An 18,604-nucleotide genomic window follows, 5' to 3' on the forward strand; every position below is an offset into this window, starting at 1 on the left:
AACTATTTCATCAGTTACTTTATGGTGCCTTTTTAGGTCTTTTTTATTGACACTAAGGTTATTTTGGGGGCTGGGCACTGACACTATAAATCCACAGGTCTTACTGGCTATTTTTTTTCTTTCTATTTGATTTGACAAGATAGAAAGAAATTAAGATGGGATGAGAGATAGAGAGGGAGAGAGAAAGACACCTGAAGACCTTCTTCACTGCTTGTCAAGCAGCACCCCACCCACAAGTAGGGAGTGAATGCTCAAACCCAGGTACCTGTGCATGATGATGTATACACTTAAGCACTTAACTGAGTGCTCTATTTCCTGACCTCCTGAAATTTTATGTTTATCTAAGTAGAAATTTAGATGAAACTAATATTCTGGGGTAAATTAGAGGGTGGTGTAGATGAATTTTGAAACAATGTCAAGTGAGAAGAGATGCTTTAAGCTACACGAACCAGTAAAACAGCCTCAGAAGCAAACAAACAACAACAGAAATCAAATAGCTTTACCTTCATGTAGATGCTGGTATTAAAAATGTGATAAACAGTTATTCAGCTTGTTTATCCCATTATTAGGTAAATGGAACTCATATAAATAAATATCAGACATTGATTAGTATCTCTTGACTTTCAGGCACAGCACTCTACAGTCAAAGATTTCATATGGTCAAATTCAACTTTTATTTTCCAGTTCAACTAAAATGAGGGGCCAGGTGGTGGCACACCTGGTTGAGTGCACATGTTACAATGTGCAAGGACCTGGGTTCAAGTCCCAGATCCCACCTGCAGGGGGAAAGCTTTGGGAGTGATGAAGCAGGGCTGCAGGTGTCTCTCTCTCTTTTTCTCTATATCCCCTTACCCTCTAGTTTTCTGGATGTCTCTATCTAATACATAAAGATAACTTAAAAATAATATTAAAAATAAAATAACACTATTCTGTTAGTTTTTATATCATTGATCAAATGTTGAAATTTGTACTTTTTAAGAAAATATATTATTGAATAAAACTTATTTACTTTGGGTTTGTACCTCATACAGCAAGTCCATTATATCAGTAGTTTCTTAAAAAGTATTCTGAGAAAATTTAAACCAGCTATTTGTACAGAATTTGCCTTGCTTTCTCTTGTATTATGGTAGAATTTTACTACTTTATCTAATATTCTTATTTTTAATTTTACCTTTTTGCCCTAGGCTTTATATTGACTTTAGATTTTCAGTGTTTATGCACATTAGGTATTTGTAGACAATTCTCATGTTCCCTTTAGTTAGTCAACTGTGTGTACATTATTTATTCTTTTAATATTTCCTCTAGAGTAAATATATCTGGTTCCTTAATTATTCCTGTTGATTTTGTCTGAATTTCCTGCAGTACATCTCCCCTTTTCTCATAATGAGATCCCAGAACTGAATGCATATTCCTGCATGGGTCTCTTCTGAATCACAAAGAGGGGACTCTTTTCCTCTGTTCCATAACATGTTTTTCTTGCATATGAAATTCCAGAATAACAATGACCTTCCTCAGTTAGATTTCAGTATGAGCCTGCCATTATTACCTTCTGATAATTTTTAAAGTATTTCACAAATACGAAATTTCACTTCTGTCTTGTGGCTTCAGGTGTTTGGTAGGTTTGACTAAGTGTCATCCCTAATCTTTGAGGCAGGGTCTTTCAAATGACAGTGTTGTGTTGCATGATGATCTGTCTCCCATAGTCCGAGCAGTTAAATTCATTTCTGCAGCCTTCTCAAGCTTCCATTACTTCATAATTGATGAAGTATCAAGAAAGGTGGAGAACTACTAAAATGAATTCTTTTAGAAGAGGTATCAGGATTTCATATATGTGAAAAAAAAATCCTAACATGACTCAGATTATCCTCTAGAGAGGTTTAATACACATTATTTCCATGATCTACTTCCTTCAGTCATTTACAATGCTGTCTTCATTAAGTTTCTTAAATTATGGTCTTAGATTGTTACTCTTAAAAACCTCTGTGTCTTCTCAATGTTTATGTGACAAAATTCAAGTTATTTAGATTAATCTTTAAAGATTTATATATAGTGTGTGTGACTTATACGGGTATGACACTATGATCTTGAAATTGTACAGTTTTATAAATACTGTTAAATCCCTAATAAAAAAATCACCTCAGAAAAGATGTCTCTTAAATGTTCAGTCCTGTGCCTACTTTGTCCCCTTTTAAGACTCTGGAGATTTTGTATTCATGAGTATCTGTGTGTGCACAGCTCATCACTTGCATATTTTTGTGCATAAAATGCTATTCCCTAAACTATTTCCCTTTTGGACATCTTAATCTTTCCTGTGAAATCCTTCTATGACTTCATTATTCCAAAATATGTAGTGCTATATAGTTGAACACATAACTCAGTGTCTTGTGTAATTAGACATCTTTTCATGTATTTACAGTGTATTTTCCTTTCAAAACTGCAAGTTATTTTAGCTAAATGACCATGGTTTCTTTTTGTCTGTGCTATCTTTTTTTGTTGCACAAAAGAAACTATCTCAGAATGATTTACCACAGTAAATAATGATTTTCCACAGTATCCACAATGCATAATGTAATGAAGAAGTTATATGTTAGTAAGTGCTAAGGGTTCTGTTGATAGCCTTGGTCCCCATTCACATGTTGAATTACTAACCCTTAGAACTTCACTATGATCTTCTTTGGAAATAGAGCCAATACAGATGTAATCACTTAAACTCAGGCCATGCTGAAGTAGGTTGGGACCTTTATTCAATGTGATTGGTATCTTTATGTAAAGAGTGAAACTTGGCCTCTACAACACATGTTAGAGGTGAGGCTGGTTCCTTTCTTGGTATCTTCAAAGTATGATACCTCCCCCCCACCACCAAAGCAACAACATTAAGGGGGAAACAGAAATAAAATCACTGTTACCACCTTCACTGGGTGATACCTTGATCTTGGAAATCTAATCTTCAGAATTATGAAATAATAAAGTGTTGAAGTCATTGTGTCTGTAGTACATTGGTATAGAAATTCTAGAAAAAAATACAAGAAACTAATAGCATAGTATTTAAATGATACCCAATTAGTAAAACTACAAATATAGTGAATTTATTTGACATTTTAGATCATTGATTCATTGAACTATGAGACAAGTATTTTAAATCGATAAACTTGTCTATAACATCTCTTTGGATACACAGTGTTGTTAATGGCATCCTGAAAGACAAGCCCTCTCATTATGACTACAGAAGACAATTCATTCATATATCTTCTGCTTTCATAGCCTTGAATTGTATTTTTCCTCTGAGATTTGCCACTTATGTTGACACAGATTTGTTGTGTGTGATGAACTGACAAAATCAATAAAAAGAACTTGTGATTCTTTTGTTTGCAAAGGACTATTTTTTGTTGTTTATTATTGTAGCTTAAACCCACCAAACTATTTATATGAAAACAAAGTTATTTTGCTTTCATTCTATTTCATTCTGCTGGCAGCTTAAATATTGCTCTTGGAAATACCACATGGTACATTTTAAACACTGTACTCTTATAAAATCAAATATATATAACTGTGTATCAAAAATGATACTTTCATTTGTTCACCCTAATGAACAAAAAGTTTGAACAGGTATTTCAATTTAGAAGATATATTTCTCCATTTCGGTCCACATGAAAAGGGATGTCTTCTATAACCAACCTTATTCATTTTTTTTTCTAGAATAAGTAATACTATTCAAAGATGAACTTTTGATGCTCAAGTTATCTATGTAAACAAAATTTTACCTTAATTCTAAGCATACACACTAACCATACCTTTAAATAAGATTTAAAGCTAGAGAGCCACAATGTTAGATATTAGTTGTGAAAAAAATATGGAGAGTGAATCCTAGAATAAAGCATTGCCTCAGAAACAAAAATCTGAGGAGAGCCTAGATTGTTTCTTTTTTAATTAATTTATTTAGAAAATGGAAACACTGACAAGACCATAGGATAAGAGGGGTGCAATTTCCACCACCAGAGCTTCATATCCCAACCCCTATCCTCATAGCTTTCCTGTTCTTTAAGCCCATGGGAATATGGACCCAGGGTCAGTATGGGGTGCAAAAGGTGGAAGGTCTGGCTTCTGTAATTGCTTCTCTGCTGAACATTCTTCTGAACATGGGTGTTGACAGGTTGATCCATACTCTTAGCATCTCTCTCTCTCTATCTCTCTCTCTCTCTTTCCCTAGTAGGGAAAGGATCTGAGGAAACAGAGCTCCAGGACACATTGGTGGAATCGGAATCATCTGTTCAGGAAAGTCTGGTTGGCATCATGGTAGCATCTGGAACCCAGTGGCCGAAAAAGAGTTAAACTACAAATTGTTGATTAATCATGAACCTAAAGGCTGGAATATTGCAGATGAAGATTTGGGGTATCTGTTATGAAAATAGCTATTAGGTCTATTTTAGGTACATCCCAAAGGGCACATGACTTTATTAGTTCTTGCCTGAGCCTGACATCTGATATGCAGATGGACCCAGGTTATTATCTGGGGAGATGATGTCATAGCTGGAAAGGGGCTAGAAAGCTTGGACTACTCCAGATTGGCTTCACCCTGAGCAAAGACAGGAAATTGTAAGAAGTATTCAAAACAAACCAACAAACAAACACCTCCAGGTAGTCTTTCCCTGGCAGGGGTGAGGTTCTGATTGGTCAGATATTTTGTCACTAAAATAGAGCTCCGGCCACTTAAAAAAAGAGGGAGAGAGAGAGAGAGAGAGAAGGAAAACCAAAAGGAAAAGGTTTGGAATGACACCCTTGGTGAACCAGGAATCTTGGTAAAGAAAATAGCTCAGTGGGGGGAGCCTGCTAGGAACAGCTGTCCAGCCCCTGGGGGCTGGTACTGGGGTGAGGGGGAGGGGCGAGTTTCTGAAAAAAAAATTTCCTTTCTTTGTCCCCCCTCTGGCCTCCATTTTCTAAGCCAAGAGTGGTCTCACTGTTAGGACTCCTTATTCACCCTCCTGCTGACTGCCCAGTATCCTACCCTATCCAAAGAATCACCAGTCACAAGCTGCTGCTTGTTGGAGCTAATGCCAGCCATTACTTACATGTCGCCATCTTGGCTCCACCTCCCTGATTGTAATTTTCAAACCTCGATACTAACAAAAATATAATAAAAATTACAAAAATGAAAAATTAATATTTACTCATTTAGGTATCTAAAGATGATTAAATGACATTTATATCAGAGGGTTTTAATCTTTAATTGGTATCAGAACCCTCGAGAAAATCGTTGAGATGCAGATTCTTACATACAGGTGCAGAATTTAACCTCTAGACTAGAGACTGGAAATCCATATTTTATTTTATTTATTTATTTATTTTTTTTAACTCCTACATTACTCTAGAAAAAAACAAGCTGTGTCCTATCAAAATGCCATGGTCTAGATGGCTTAATAAAAGAATAGTGGTATTTTTACACTCATATAAGCTCAGTTTTGGAGGTTAGAAATCTAAGATTAGGGGCAGGGGTACATAGCATAATGGTTATGCAAAGAGACTCTCATGCCTGAGGATCCAAAGTCCCAGGTTCAATCCTCTGCACCACCATAAACCAGAGCTGAGCAATGCTCTGGTAAAAAAACAAACAACAACAAAAAAAAAAACTAAGATTAAAGTGTTATCAGGGTTTGTTTCTTCTGAGACTTCTCTCCTTGCATTGCAGATTGTTACTTTCTCATTTGTTCTCACATAGTTTTTCCTCTGTGCATGTGCACTCTGGCACTCTTCATATGGTCACATTTCCTCTCTTAAAAGGACCTCTGGACTTCTCTGGATGACCCTACTAATGTATCCTGGAGCCCTGCTTCCCCAGAGTCCTGCCCCACTAGGGAAAGAAAGAGATAGACTAGGAGTATGGATCTACCTGTCAATGTCCATGTTCAGCAGGAAAGCAATTACAGAAGCCAGACAGACCCTCCACCTTCAGAACCCCATAATTCCCTGGATCCATGTTCCCAGAGGGTTAAAGAATAGGAAAGCTATCAAGGTAGGGGATGGGATATGAAGTTCTAGTGGTGGGAATAGTATGGAGTTGTACCCCTCTTATCCTATGTTTTTTGTCAGTTTTTCCTTTTTATAAATAAAAATTTTTTAAAAAGACCTCAGATTTATTGGAACAGGACACAGCCTAAGGGCTTTCTTTTAACTGAAATATCTCTGTAAAGGTCCTGTCTTCAAATTTGGTCACTTCTAAGATACACAGTTTTAGGACTAAAATATATGAATTTTGTGGACATGAACCAGTCTATAACAAGTAGTATATGTTAAAAGTGTTTTAGGATAGCATTCTTTTTTGAAATTTGAAACATCTCCAGCTACCCATTTGCAAAGAAATAGGAACAGAGTTGACCTACAGATGATTAATGTAAATTATGATATTTATAGGTTATAGGTACTATTTCCCCATATTTCTCTAAAAAGTTCTTCCAAGGTCATCATGGAAGAGGCTGAATATATCAAAGTCAGTTAAATGAAAATTTCTCTAAAGACCTGGCTTATAAGTAGAAAGAGGAAGCTTGACTTAAGTTACTGATGTGCAGATAAATTCATTCCAAATCATTCCATCTTTTCTTTCCAAATACGATGGAAAGTGGATAAATCAACCTGTTCTAGGCAAAAGTCAAATTTATAGAAATTTTTATTTTATGGGAGTCGGGCTGTAGCGCAGCGGGTTAAGCGCAGGTGGCGCAAAGCACAAGGACCGGCATAAGGATCCCGGTTGGAACCCCGGCTCCCCACCTGCAGGGGAGTCGCTTCACAGGCGGTGAAGCAGGTCTGCAGGTGTCTTTCTCTCCTCCTCTCTGTCTTCCCCTCCTCTCTCCATTTCTCTCTGTCCTATCCAACAACAACAACAACAATAATAACTACAACAATAAAACAACAAGGGCAACAAAAGGGAATAAATAAATATAAAAAAAAATTAAAAAAAATTTTAAAAAGTTAAAAAAAAGAAATTTTTATTTTATTAACAATTTTATAATTACTTATTTATTGGATAGAGACAGCCAGAGAACAAGAGGAAAAAGGGACAGATAGAATCAGAGACACTTGCAGCACTGCTCCACTACTCGTAAAGCTTTCTTTTGCTGATGGGGACCAGGGCCTTGAACCTGGATACCTGCACATTTTAACATGTGGATTCAACCAGGTGTGCCTCCACCTATAGAAAAGTATATGTAAAGAAAACTTGGGAAAGTCTTTGTACCATAAACATTATTTTCACTAGAATTTCTGAAATCACTTTTGTTTATTTGATCACCATTTTCACTTGAAAATTTTTCTGTGGGATGTTCTACTATAATAGGACGTAAGGTCAGATTTTTCATATGAAGAAAATAATTTCCATATATGATCAAGAAAATGTTATAGTATAGTTTTCCCCACTTTATTTTAGAAAAGTCTTCCAAAAATGAATACTGTTATTGCTATGGTGGTGTTGAGGGGAGGGTAGGTCAATAATGAGGCATAATACTAAGAGAACCTCTTTAGTGGACACTCTGGAGTTCTTCATTAGAAAAATACTTCTTGTGGGGCCGGGTGGTGGTGCACCTGTTTAAGCACATATGTTACAATGTGCAAGGACCCAGGTTCAAGTCCCTTTTCCCCACCCGCAAGTGGAAAGCTTCATGAGTGGTGAAACAGTGTTGCAGGTATCTTTCTGACTTTCCCTATCTATCACTCCCTTCCCTCTTGATTTCTGGCTATCTCTGTCAAATAAATAAATAAAGATAATAAAATAATTTTAAAAAGGAAAAATACTTCTTGTCATGCAAAACATTAAGTGAGATTTGTAATACCTGAAGATCTTATAGTTCACTGTGAATTGTGATTTGTGTGGTAACAGCAATTTCATAGAGAATGGTTGGGTCTAATTTGTTCAACCAAAAAGATAAAGACATACATACACATACACACAAGTATACCTATACATATACTTATTTAATTGAGGCATCTCCTCTGAGGGGGTATAGAACTTTTCTACTTCGCTAGACTGTCAAAAGCTTCTGAACATCCTACTAGCAAAATGAAGAGTGAAGTTATATCTAAATAATTCAGGGGAAACTACTTCCAAACAAAATGGCCAAAGAATTTAAACAGAATCCATGTTTTCTCCTCTATACAATTTGAAGAACACTATATTTTCAGATTGTGAAACAAATATATATTTGCTCAGATTTCTTTCAAAAAGTTGCCACTAATAAGGGCCAGTGATATATTTATCAGTATTTTGGTATACTTTTTAAAAAAAAAATTATAATACAAGTTTGTACTTAAATTGGGACCTCCATCAGAGAGCCTCATTTAAAGATGAAAGCTAATTTTACCTATGTATATCTATATTTGTTTTTGTATATGTCTGTATCTATATTTGTAAGTATTATATATGTTCATAGAGATCTAAAAGTTGCCCAAGTATCTAGTTCTCTCTTATACTATATATGTTATAATAGTCAAGTTAAAAGTAGTTTCTTTGTGTTTTATGAAATGCTTTATTTTTATAATAGTGTTAGGTTCACTACAAAGTTAAGAGAAAGGTATTGCACACTCCCCACATGAATTTGTCTGAGTGATTACCTCCATTATCAATGTTATTTACCAGAGGGTTACAATTGTTACAACTTATGTTACATGGACACATCATAATACTCCAAAGTCCCTAACATCTATTATAATACTTTATTTGTTGTTGCTATTGTATATTTTGCGGGTTTTATCAATTGTATAAGGACCCGTATTCAGTATCATAATCATATAAATTGGTTTCACTGCCTCAAATCTTATGTGCTTTGCAATCCTTACCACCCTATCTTCCTGTCCTTGGATATAATTGACCATTATCTTGTTACTATAGTTTTAATTTCTACCCAAAATATTATAGAATTGGAATAACAGTCTTTTCATACTGGCTTCTTTCAATTAGTAATATGCACTTAGGTTTTCTTTATGTATTTACTTGGCTTGGTAGTTCATTTCTTTTTTGTACAATATTCCATTGTCCACATATATATTCCTTATCTTTTCACCTACTGAAAGATATCTTGATTTTGTCCAAGGTTTGCATATTACAATTAAAAATGCTATAAATATCAATGTTCAGAGTGTGTCTTCTTGTGTGTGTACATGTTTTCATCTCTCACAAGCATATATAATCAAATATGTTATTGAAATTCATTATTTTTTGTTTTTATATTGCTATTTTAATTGAAGAAATATTGGATTTTTGTTGAATTTTTCTGACTTGTCATAGGGGTATACCTCACATCTCCCCAACACACGCCACACATAACCAATCTGTTATTTAACTTAAAAAAGTTTGTTGGTTTTTACCACCCTAGAATCACCTTTTCAGATAGTGAGAGGCAGAGATAAAGAGGTCTTTGATCATACTATTAATTTTACACAGTTTTTATTCTTTTGCCTTTCAATAGTTAATGTTTCTAGTTAAATAGCCACATATTCTGAGAGACTTCCCTTATCATGTTCAGTGTAGTAGTAAACCCGTTGAAAAAAATTTATGATTTTTGTCTCTAGTGTTTTTTCTTTCATTGAAGTTATCTGTATATGCTGACGCTACCCATCTATACTTTGATGCTGTTGAATTTATACATGTGAGCTCTTTGCAGATTAATACTAACTGTTTAGATTTCAGTTCTGGAAATAGGCTACTATTTCCATGTCAAATTTTGGTGCTTGCTATTCCTTTCACGTTATATCTTTGCCTCTTGGTTCATCTTGCATTTTCTTGATAGTTAAATGTGATATACTTGGTAAAAAGAGTTGTTTTAATTAGTACTTTAATAACATAGCAGTAATATATTGGGGGAGTCAATATATTTTATATTCCCTTGGTTAAGTCTTTTATTGAGCCTATTATAAAATAGTTTATTTGTTATTAATAGTTTATTACAAGATTATAAGATTATGATGTATAGTTCTACACCACACCCACCACCAAAAGTCTGTATCCCCACCTTCCAACTTCATAAAGATAACCTTCATAGCTCTTATTGAGCCTGTTTTTTGAACTTGAACTTTGCAAATGTTCCCATCTCTTATTTTTTTTTCTTCTCTAGTAGAGAACAAAATAATAAGTGACTAGAGTGTGGGTGGGGTGGTTGAATTGAATAATTCCCTTTTCTAAGGTCAATAGTCTCAGGCTAACTAGTATCTCCTGAGGCTGAGCCTTATTAAGAACAGGGGTTTTCTGGTGTAAATAAAAATGCTTCCTTCTCCATGTGGAGGCTTTTCACTGAAGCTTACTGTGGAAACTTAAAGACTAACCCTGGAGGTAAACCTCACAATTATGAAGATCTCTGTTCAATGACTAGGTCCCCTTAGAGTTTTAAAATCTCAGAATGTCCCTACTGATTTGTAGCAGTTAATCAACTACACTTCAATTTTTCCTATCCTGGCTCTAATTTCTGCAGAGATTTCTGGTTTCCAGCATCTGCTCCAGTAATTCACGACTCTGTTTCTTCAGTCTTCATGGCAGTGATTTTCCATGTATGTTTCCTGGTTTTACACACAGAAAGAGAGATGATGACTTTTTAGACTGTTCAGCTTTTTATTTGTTAGGATTGATTGACAACTTCTAGGTCCTCATATGCAAAACTGCAGGTTGGTTCTTGATCATTATTCAAAAAGATAATTTCTAGTCATTTTTAATATCTAAAACTGTATTCCGAATTATATCACTTATTTTTACTCTTGTAGGAATTTGCAGCTGATCTCCATCTTTCACTTTTGGATTAATGCTTGTGCTATCCTAATTGGTACCTCCACATAATTATTATTTTTTGCCTTCAGTCGCTGGGGCTCGGTACTGGCACTATGTCCTTTTTTTTTTTTTTCCTTTTTATTTGATAGGACAGAGAGCAATTGAGAGCGGAGGGGCATAAGAGGAATATAGATATCTGCAGACCTGCTTCACCACTTGTGAAGCTTCCCTCTGCTGGTGGGAGCGGGGTGAAGGGGGTTATATCCTGTCCTTGAGCTCATCCTTGCAAATAGTAGTACTTCATACACTTAACCAGGTGCACACCACTCCAGCCCATACTTCTGCTTCTTCTGACCTCATTTCAGTCATTTTCCCCCACTCTGTCACTGGAATAATCTGATGAAAGAAGATCATTTCATTTGCTAGTTAAAGTCCATGGAAGGCACTCTTACTAGTTGAAATGTTATCCTTAACATGTGTGATCAAATACACCTGCTCGGACTCACACCTGTCAGCTACTCCAAACTCATTCATAAATAATCCTGCTTTTCTTCTAATCACAAATAATCATGTCCTGTTTGTGTCTTGTTCTTTTACATCTCCGAGTTATCTTTTTTGCTGTTCCCTCCTACCCTAAATGTTATTAATTCTTGAGGTCTCCATTTTATTATTTCTACCTCAGAACATTTTTCTGATACAACAAACAAAATCATCTCTGGTTATTCTTTCTTACAGTATTCTTGTCTTTATGTTCATAGTACTTGTGGCCACTTAAAATTAACACATTAATGTGTGCACTTAAATTGTGTTTATTCTTTTGTTTTGGTAGACTAAGATTTTAGTGATCTTCTCTTATTTATGTTTTAAAAAATGAAAACCTTGGGCTTCTAGCTTTAGCTTCAACATGTGAAAAGCATTGAAGTCATTGTTTTTGTCCTCACAGAAAGAAAAAAATGAACTTGAAATTTTTTTTATTCCTTTGAAAGCTCAGTGTTCAGGGCAAATTATTATCCCAAAACTGGGGATCCAAATGGATCCAAAGAATCATAATTTAAATACTTATTTGTGGGAGAAGAAGATAGACTTATAATGATTAGGGAAATTTCAATATTATGAATAAATGGAGTATTGGTAATTTGATAATTGGTAATTAGGCTGATAATTGGTAATTAGGTGAGGTGAGAAATTCCTCCAGATTGCAGACTTTTTGGGCAATGGTCACAGTCCCCTAGATTTTTACCTTCCTAACCCTACCAGGTTCTGAAGTAAAGACTAGGACATAGCTCCTTATAGTTATGATAGGGACAACAGAATCCTAAGCTTTGCAAAATGCAACTTTGAAGTTAGTCCATAATAAAGTCCACTCTTATGTGAAAAAATAAAATTGCAAGAAACTTATTCTGTTAGAAAAGAATATTTCTCCAGTTATTTGCAACATTTCAGTCTGAACCACGTGTAAAAAAAAAATTGGGCCCTCTGATGCTGAATTTGTACACACCATAGTAAAAAACTGCACACCAAAACAGATTTAATCATAAAATGTTTTAGTCCCCTGTACCTAGTCACCTCATCAATAGGACTCTAGTATAATAACAGTCGACTATAACTCCAAGAAATGGAAGAATGGAAGAGTGATCATTATGAAATACACCCTAAGGACCCTCCAGAGCAAAGGTTTAGTATCTAAGGAAAAATACTTTGACAGAGTATTATCACAGGTGGTTGTATGGGGGAACCTTTTCTCTCACTTCATTTCATCAGTAATTTTCTTTCTTAAATAGGGGTCAAAATAAACATGCTCAATAGATGCCAGAGCTTTAAAGAGAAAGAAATAGGGGCCAGAAAGTGGCATACCCACTATATGCCATCATATAGGAATGTCAGGGCTCAAGTCCTTGGATCCTACAGACAAGGGGGGAGCTTCCTGAGTGGTGGAGTAGCACTGTAGGTATCTTTCTTCTTCTTTTTTAAAAATTATTTATAAAAAGGAAACATTGACTAAACCGTAGGATAAGATGGGTACAACTCCACACAATTCTCACCGCCAGGACTCTGTATCCCCTCCCCTCTCCTGATAACAGGTATCTTTCTTTATCTTTCACTCTCTTTAATTCTCTATTCTTCTCTGTCTCTACCATAAGTAGAATAAAAAGAAAGACAAATAAAATAAAATAACATGTTTACTTGGAGTAGTGGAAATGTCATGCAGGCATGGAATCTTAGAGACAGCCTCCATGGCAAAAGGAAAAGGGGAAGGAGAAGGAGAAGGAGAAAGAGGAAGAGAAGAAGAGGAATGGGAAATAAAAGAAGAGGAAGAAGTAGTGGAAACACTTGTGAGAGTCACAGTCTCAAGACACAGGTCCACTAAAAAGATTGTGATTTACATTTTGTCCTACTTTATATCTTTCCACTTTTCAGTTGCCGAGTTGTAGATGCTATCATGATTACATCCTGACTTCCTTGGGCAGCTGACCTAACCAATGTGTCCTGGAACCTCACCTCTCCAGAGCTCTTCCTAACTACGGAAAGATAGAAGCAGGCTGGGGATATGGATCAACCTGCAATGCCCATGCCCACTGAAGAAGCAATTATAGAAGCCAGACCTTCCATCTTTTGCATCCCATAAGAAATTGTGGCCCATACTTCCAAAGGGGAGAGAAATACTAGGGGAAAATGACCAAAGGGCTCTGAACTCCAACTCTATCCAGAACTGGAGAGAAGAGGAACAAAATGGAAGGACAATTGGGAGTAGTAATAGGTATAGATATCACTTAGAGAGGGACAAATATTTTCCATAGAAGAGATCCAAAAGGCCAACAAACATGAAAAAATGCTCCAATTAATTGATGGTCAGAGAAATGCAAATAAAGACATAATGTAATACTACTTTACTCCTGTGAGAATGTCATACATCAGAAAAGACAGAAGCAACAAATGCTGGGGAAGTTTTGGGGACAAAGGAACCCTCCTGCACTGTTGGTGGGAATGTCAATTGGTTCAACCCTTGTGGAAAGCAGTCTGGAGAACTCTCAAAAGGCTAGAAATGGACCTGCCCTATGACCCTGAAATTCCTCTCCTGGCGATATTTCCTAAGGAACTAAACATACACATTCAAAAAGATTTGTATATATCTATGTTCATGGCAGCACAATTTATAATAGCTAAAACCTGGAAGCAACCCTGGTGTCCAACACCAGAGGAATGACAGAGTAAGTTGGTTGTGGTATATATACACAACAGAATACTACTCAGTTCTTAATAACGGTGAATTCACCTTCTTTACCTCACCTTGGATGAAGCTGGAAGAAATCATGTTAAGTGAGATAATTCAGAAACAAAGGGATGAATATAGGATTATCTCACTCATAGACAGAAGTTGAAAAAGAAGATGAGAAGGGAAAACACTAAGCAGAACTTGGACTGGAGTTGGTGTATTGCACCAAAGTGAAAGACTCTGGGGATGGGGGGGAGAGTTCAGGTCCTGAAACATGATGGCAGAGGAAGACCTAGTAGGGGGGGTGAATTGTTATGTGGAAAACTGGGAAATGTTATGCATGTACAAACTACTGTATTTTACTATTGACTGTAAACCATTAATCTCCCAATAAGGAAATTAAAAAAATAATAATTAAAAAAACTCTTGTATATAGAAGGCTTAAAGAATGTGGTCTCAATAACTATAGCAGTTATTAACATAGAACACAATAAATAGAAAGTTACAATGACTGGCATATTAAGGTGTATAATGGGCAAAAAGTGGAGGACATAAGAAAAAATGAGTGAGCCCGGGAGATATTACAGAGTAGCACACTAGAATCACATACTTGAATCCTCAGAGGTGAGAGTTTTCGTCCCTAACACCACTATACCCCAGACCTGAGCAGTAATGATAGCATTCCCTCTCTCTCTCTATTATAAAAATAAATAGTTTATAAAAGAACACATGAACCACGAAAACAGAGAGATGGAAAGTCCAATAAAGAAACAAAAGTACTATAACAGACATAAAGAATGGATACAATCAAACAAAAACTTAGGCTGTTTTAAGGTAAATAAATGGAAACTTCTCAGACTGGAGTACAAAGAGGAAGAAAAGAATGGAATTTCATGAATTGTGGGAAACTTTCTGAAGGTGCATCATAAAAACAATTGGGCTACTAGAGGAAAATAACAAGAATAAAGCAGAATTATATGGAGATGCAATGGTTGACATTTTCCAGAACTAATGATAGACAACAAATTATAGATCCCCCAAACCAAGAAAACACAAAATCTACTAAATATAAAGATAAACAGAGAGAGAGAGAGAAAGAGAGAGAGAGAGAGAGTGAGAGAGAGGGAGATAAATGCCCCACACAAAAAGCAATAGCAATAGATCTAGGCATACAGTATTCAAACTGTAAAAAGTGAAAAATACAGAGAAATCTCTAAAAAAAAGATGAAATATGTCCAAAAGAGTGACAAAAGATGGGTAATAATTTTAAAGAACTTACCAGAGACCTGTTACAAGAAGATAGTAATTTAACATATTTAAAATAATTTTAAAAATCACTAATGTATATGTATTTTGGATCACAGAACTAAAGTTAATTAAAAAATTAAGTATAAGTTTTTCTCAGAGAAACAAAAATCAAGGGATATATTGCTTGTAGTCTTGTTCTGATAGAAATGTTAAAATGTATTATTTAGGCAGAAGAAATTGATATGGGCCAGAAACCCAGATTTACATAAAGAAGGGAGAGTGCTAGGAAAAGAATAAACATAAGTAAACTTCTTGCCTTTTTCACGTTATTTAAAGTACCTTTTGATTTTTTTTTATAAATAGCACAAAATGTTCCTTTTTTCTACAAGTACACATGACTTGAACATACATGGTAAGTTTCTGTTTTGCTTTGCTGTGGTAGAAAAATCTGATATTGGTATTTGATGATGTGTTTATAAACTTGTTTTGTATGTGATAACTAATTGTAATAGCTAAAGACATAACTCACATAGAGATATTTATCCAAAAAGACAATGGCATCACTAGCTACAGTTAAATCATGTTTAAATTTTTTTTTTTTAGCAATTGAATAATGATTAACAAGATAAAACAACGGGTAAATTTCCACACAGTTCCCAACATCAGAGTTCTGTGTCCCAGCCCTTCTTCTGAATGCTTCCCTATTCTTTATCCCTCTCTGCTAGTGCTTAAATCATGCTTTTAGTCATATCTGACTGTTGTAAAGACTTTTATTTCAGTTCGACTAATTTTTTTCTTATGTTACCAAATTATTGCAAATTATTTTAACTTGTTTAATTAAAACATTCAAACTTGTTTGACATATTAGTTTCAGGTATACAATCTAAGTTTTCAATATATATATTTCTAAATGCTCATCACAATACGTCTAGTTACTTCATGGGTAGGCCAAATTTCAAGGAAATGTAAATATAAAGATGCACAGTTTTATATGTAGACTTCAAACCCCTCTGTTGGTATTTATAATTCAAGCAAGCAATAAGTTGACAAAACAATACTGTCAATCAATTTGAATTAACTTTTATAGAACCCTCCATCCAACAACAGAAGTATGTACATTTTTCTGTAGCTCATATAAAATATTCAATAAGTTCGACCACATTGAGGACTGTAGAAGAGATCTAAACACATCCAAACTGATAGAAATGATAAAATGTGTGTTCTTAGTCCACAATGGAAGAAAACTAGAAATCATTTACAGAAAAACAACAGTAGAAATCCTGAAATACTAGTAATCAACCAACTTCAGAATAACGCATGGATCAAATAAGAAGTCTTAAAAACACTGAAGAAAAAACAAAAACAAACAAAAAACTGAAGCAGTAGCATTATATTTAAGGGTTGGAAAAAATATATATCCTTATCCAATAAGACCAATAACAGGACAAGAAAGTCCCTTGTTATTATTCCTGTTCAGCATTATCCTGGATATTCTATTGGCACAGTAAACAAGAAAAGAAAAAATACATAAATGGTTTAGATAAGCTGAGACCTGTGTATGCGTGATTTTATCTCCCTTGAACATGATGATGATGAGGATGATATTACCATCAATGCTTCATTACTTCAGGATGACTTTTTCAGAAAGAAGTAGAGTGAGAATGAAAGAGACTGTAGCAGTGAAGTTTTCCGCTCTGAAGTAAGGCTATGCTTGAACTAGGGCCATGCACATGGCAAAGTATCATACTATCCAAGTGATCTGTCTAGCTGGCCGTGTATCTTAGTTTCTCATTCAGAGATTCAGAGTCCCATCATGACATCACATTCCCTTGTGGTGCTGTGACTGTAACCTGGGCCATATGCCTGGTAAAGCAGTTGTCCTACCTGGTGAGTTATCCCTTCTGATGAATATGTATATTTCTAAGGAAAATATAAAGTTCTCAATTTGTACATTGTATCACTGCTTCTAGATAAAAACAAAAGGAAATGCAAAAAATCTCCTAAAACTAATTAGATTTAGGTATCTTAAATAGATATGGGAAGAGGAGTTGGATTAAAAAGGTATTAAAGAGACTGGAGTTTGAACAGAAAAAAAAATAATAAAAGGAAGTGATACCTAAGTGTCCAACAACAGATAGATGGCTAAGAAAGTTGTGATATATGTGCATAATGGAACGACACTTAGCTTACCTTGGATGGAATTTGAGGAATTATGTTAAGTGAGGCAAGTCAGAAAGAGATGGGTGAATATGAGAATACTTTCAGTCATAGGCAGCAGAAGTCAGAATCAAGGTGTGTGTGTGTGTGTGTGTGTGTGTGTGTGTGTGTGTGTGTGTGTGTGTGTGTTTGTAGGTGAGCTTCAGATCTTGGTATATGATGGTAAAGGAAAACCTAGGCTGAGGAACAAATATAATGTTGTGTTGAGAATTTTATCCATGTCAACAACTGCACTTACTATAAATCACTGATCCCCCATTAAAAAAGAAAAGGCACAAAGGATATAATTGAAGGAGAGTATCACTTTGAAGAGATGTGAAGTTGTACCCCCAAGGCAACATAGTCTTGTGACTCAGAATTTCTTCAATAAAATATGGGTTTAAAAGCAAACTTACAAGCTATTTATTGTATGGATATTAAAATTTTACTTCTAGAATTTATACAGAAAAGCATAAAATTTGAAAGATCCAAGACAATACTAAAGATGTGTGGCCTGGAAGATGGCAGAGTGGGAATAAAACATTTCTTTTATGTGTAAATTCCTGAGTTTAACTCCAAGCACTACATATGACCAAGCAATATTCTAGTCTCTGTCTCTTATTCATTCAGCTCATCAATTTTAGATTGAGTGTATAATGTATATTGTTTTCATTTATTGGCTACTGTAATGGAGTTGTAATAAATGTATAGATGTATATACAGAAAGAATTCTTTGAATAAGTGTTTTCCTATTCTTTACATAGATACCTAAAATTAAAAAAATTATTGGGAGATCCCAAAATGGACTACAAAAATTGACTAAAACTTCACTGTTCTGCAAAAGTCTGAAACAGTGCTGCTGACGTATATGTGAAGAAAAAGTTGCTAGCTGAAATCACTTTGGAAATAAATGAGTTTTACAGAAACTGCACCCTGGCTGATGAAGTTGATATATATATGGTAAGGTCAGTTCACCATTAATGTATAAAAGGTCAATGGTGGGTCAAACCCACCATTAATGTATAAAACAATTGAACACTAACTGAACTGAAGGCAGATAGTAGCAACTAGGTTTCTACTGTTTTAATGGGAGATTAATCAACGGAGGAGGCTAGAATGACCCATGTGACAACAGAGTGGAGGCATTGGTATGAAATCATATTTAGATATAGAGTCAAATAGAAATGTTTATAGATATTTATGAAACC

Source organism: Erinaceus europaeus, chromosome 18 (genome assembly GCF_950295315.1).
Source record: "Erinaceus europaeus chromosome 18, mEriEur2.1, whole genome shotgun sequence".
In the NCBI taxonomy this organism is placed as follows: Eukaryota; Metazoa; Chordata; class Mammalia; order Eulipotyphla; family Erinaceidae; genus Erinaceus; species Erinaceus europaeus.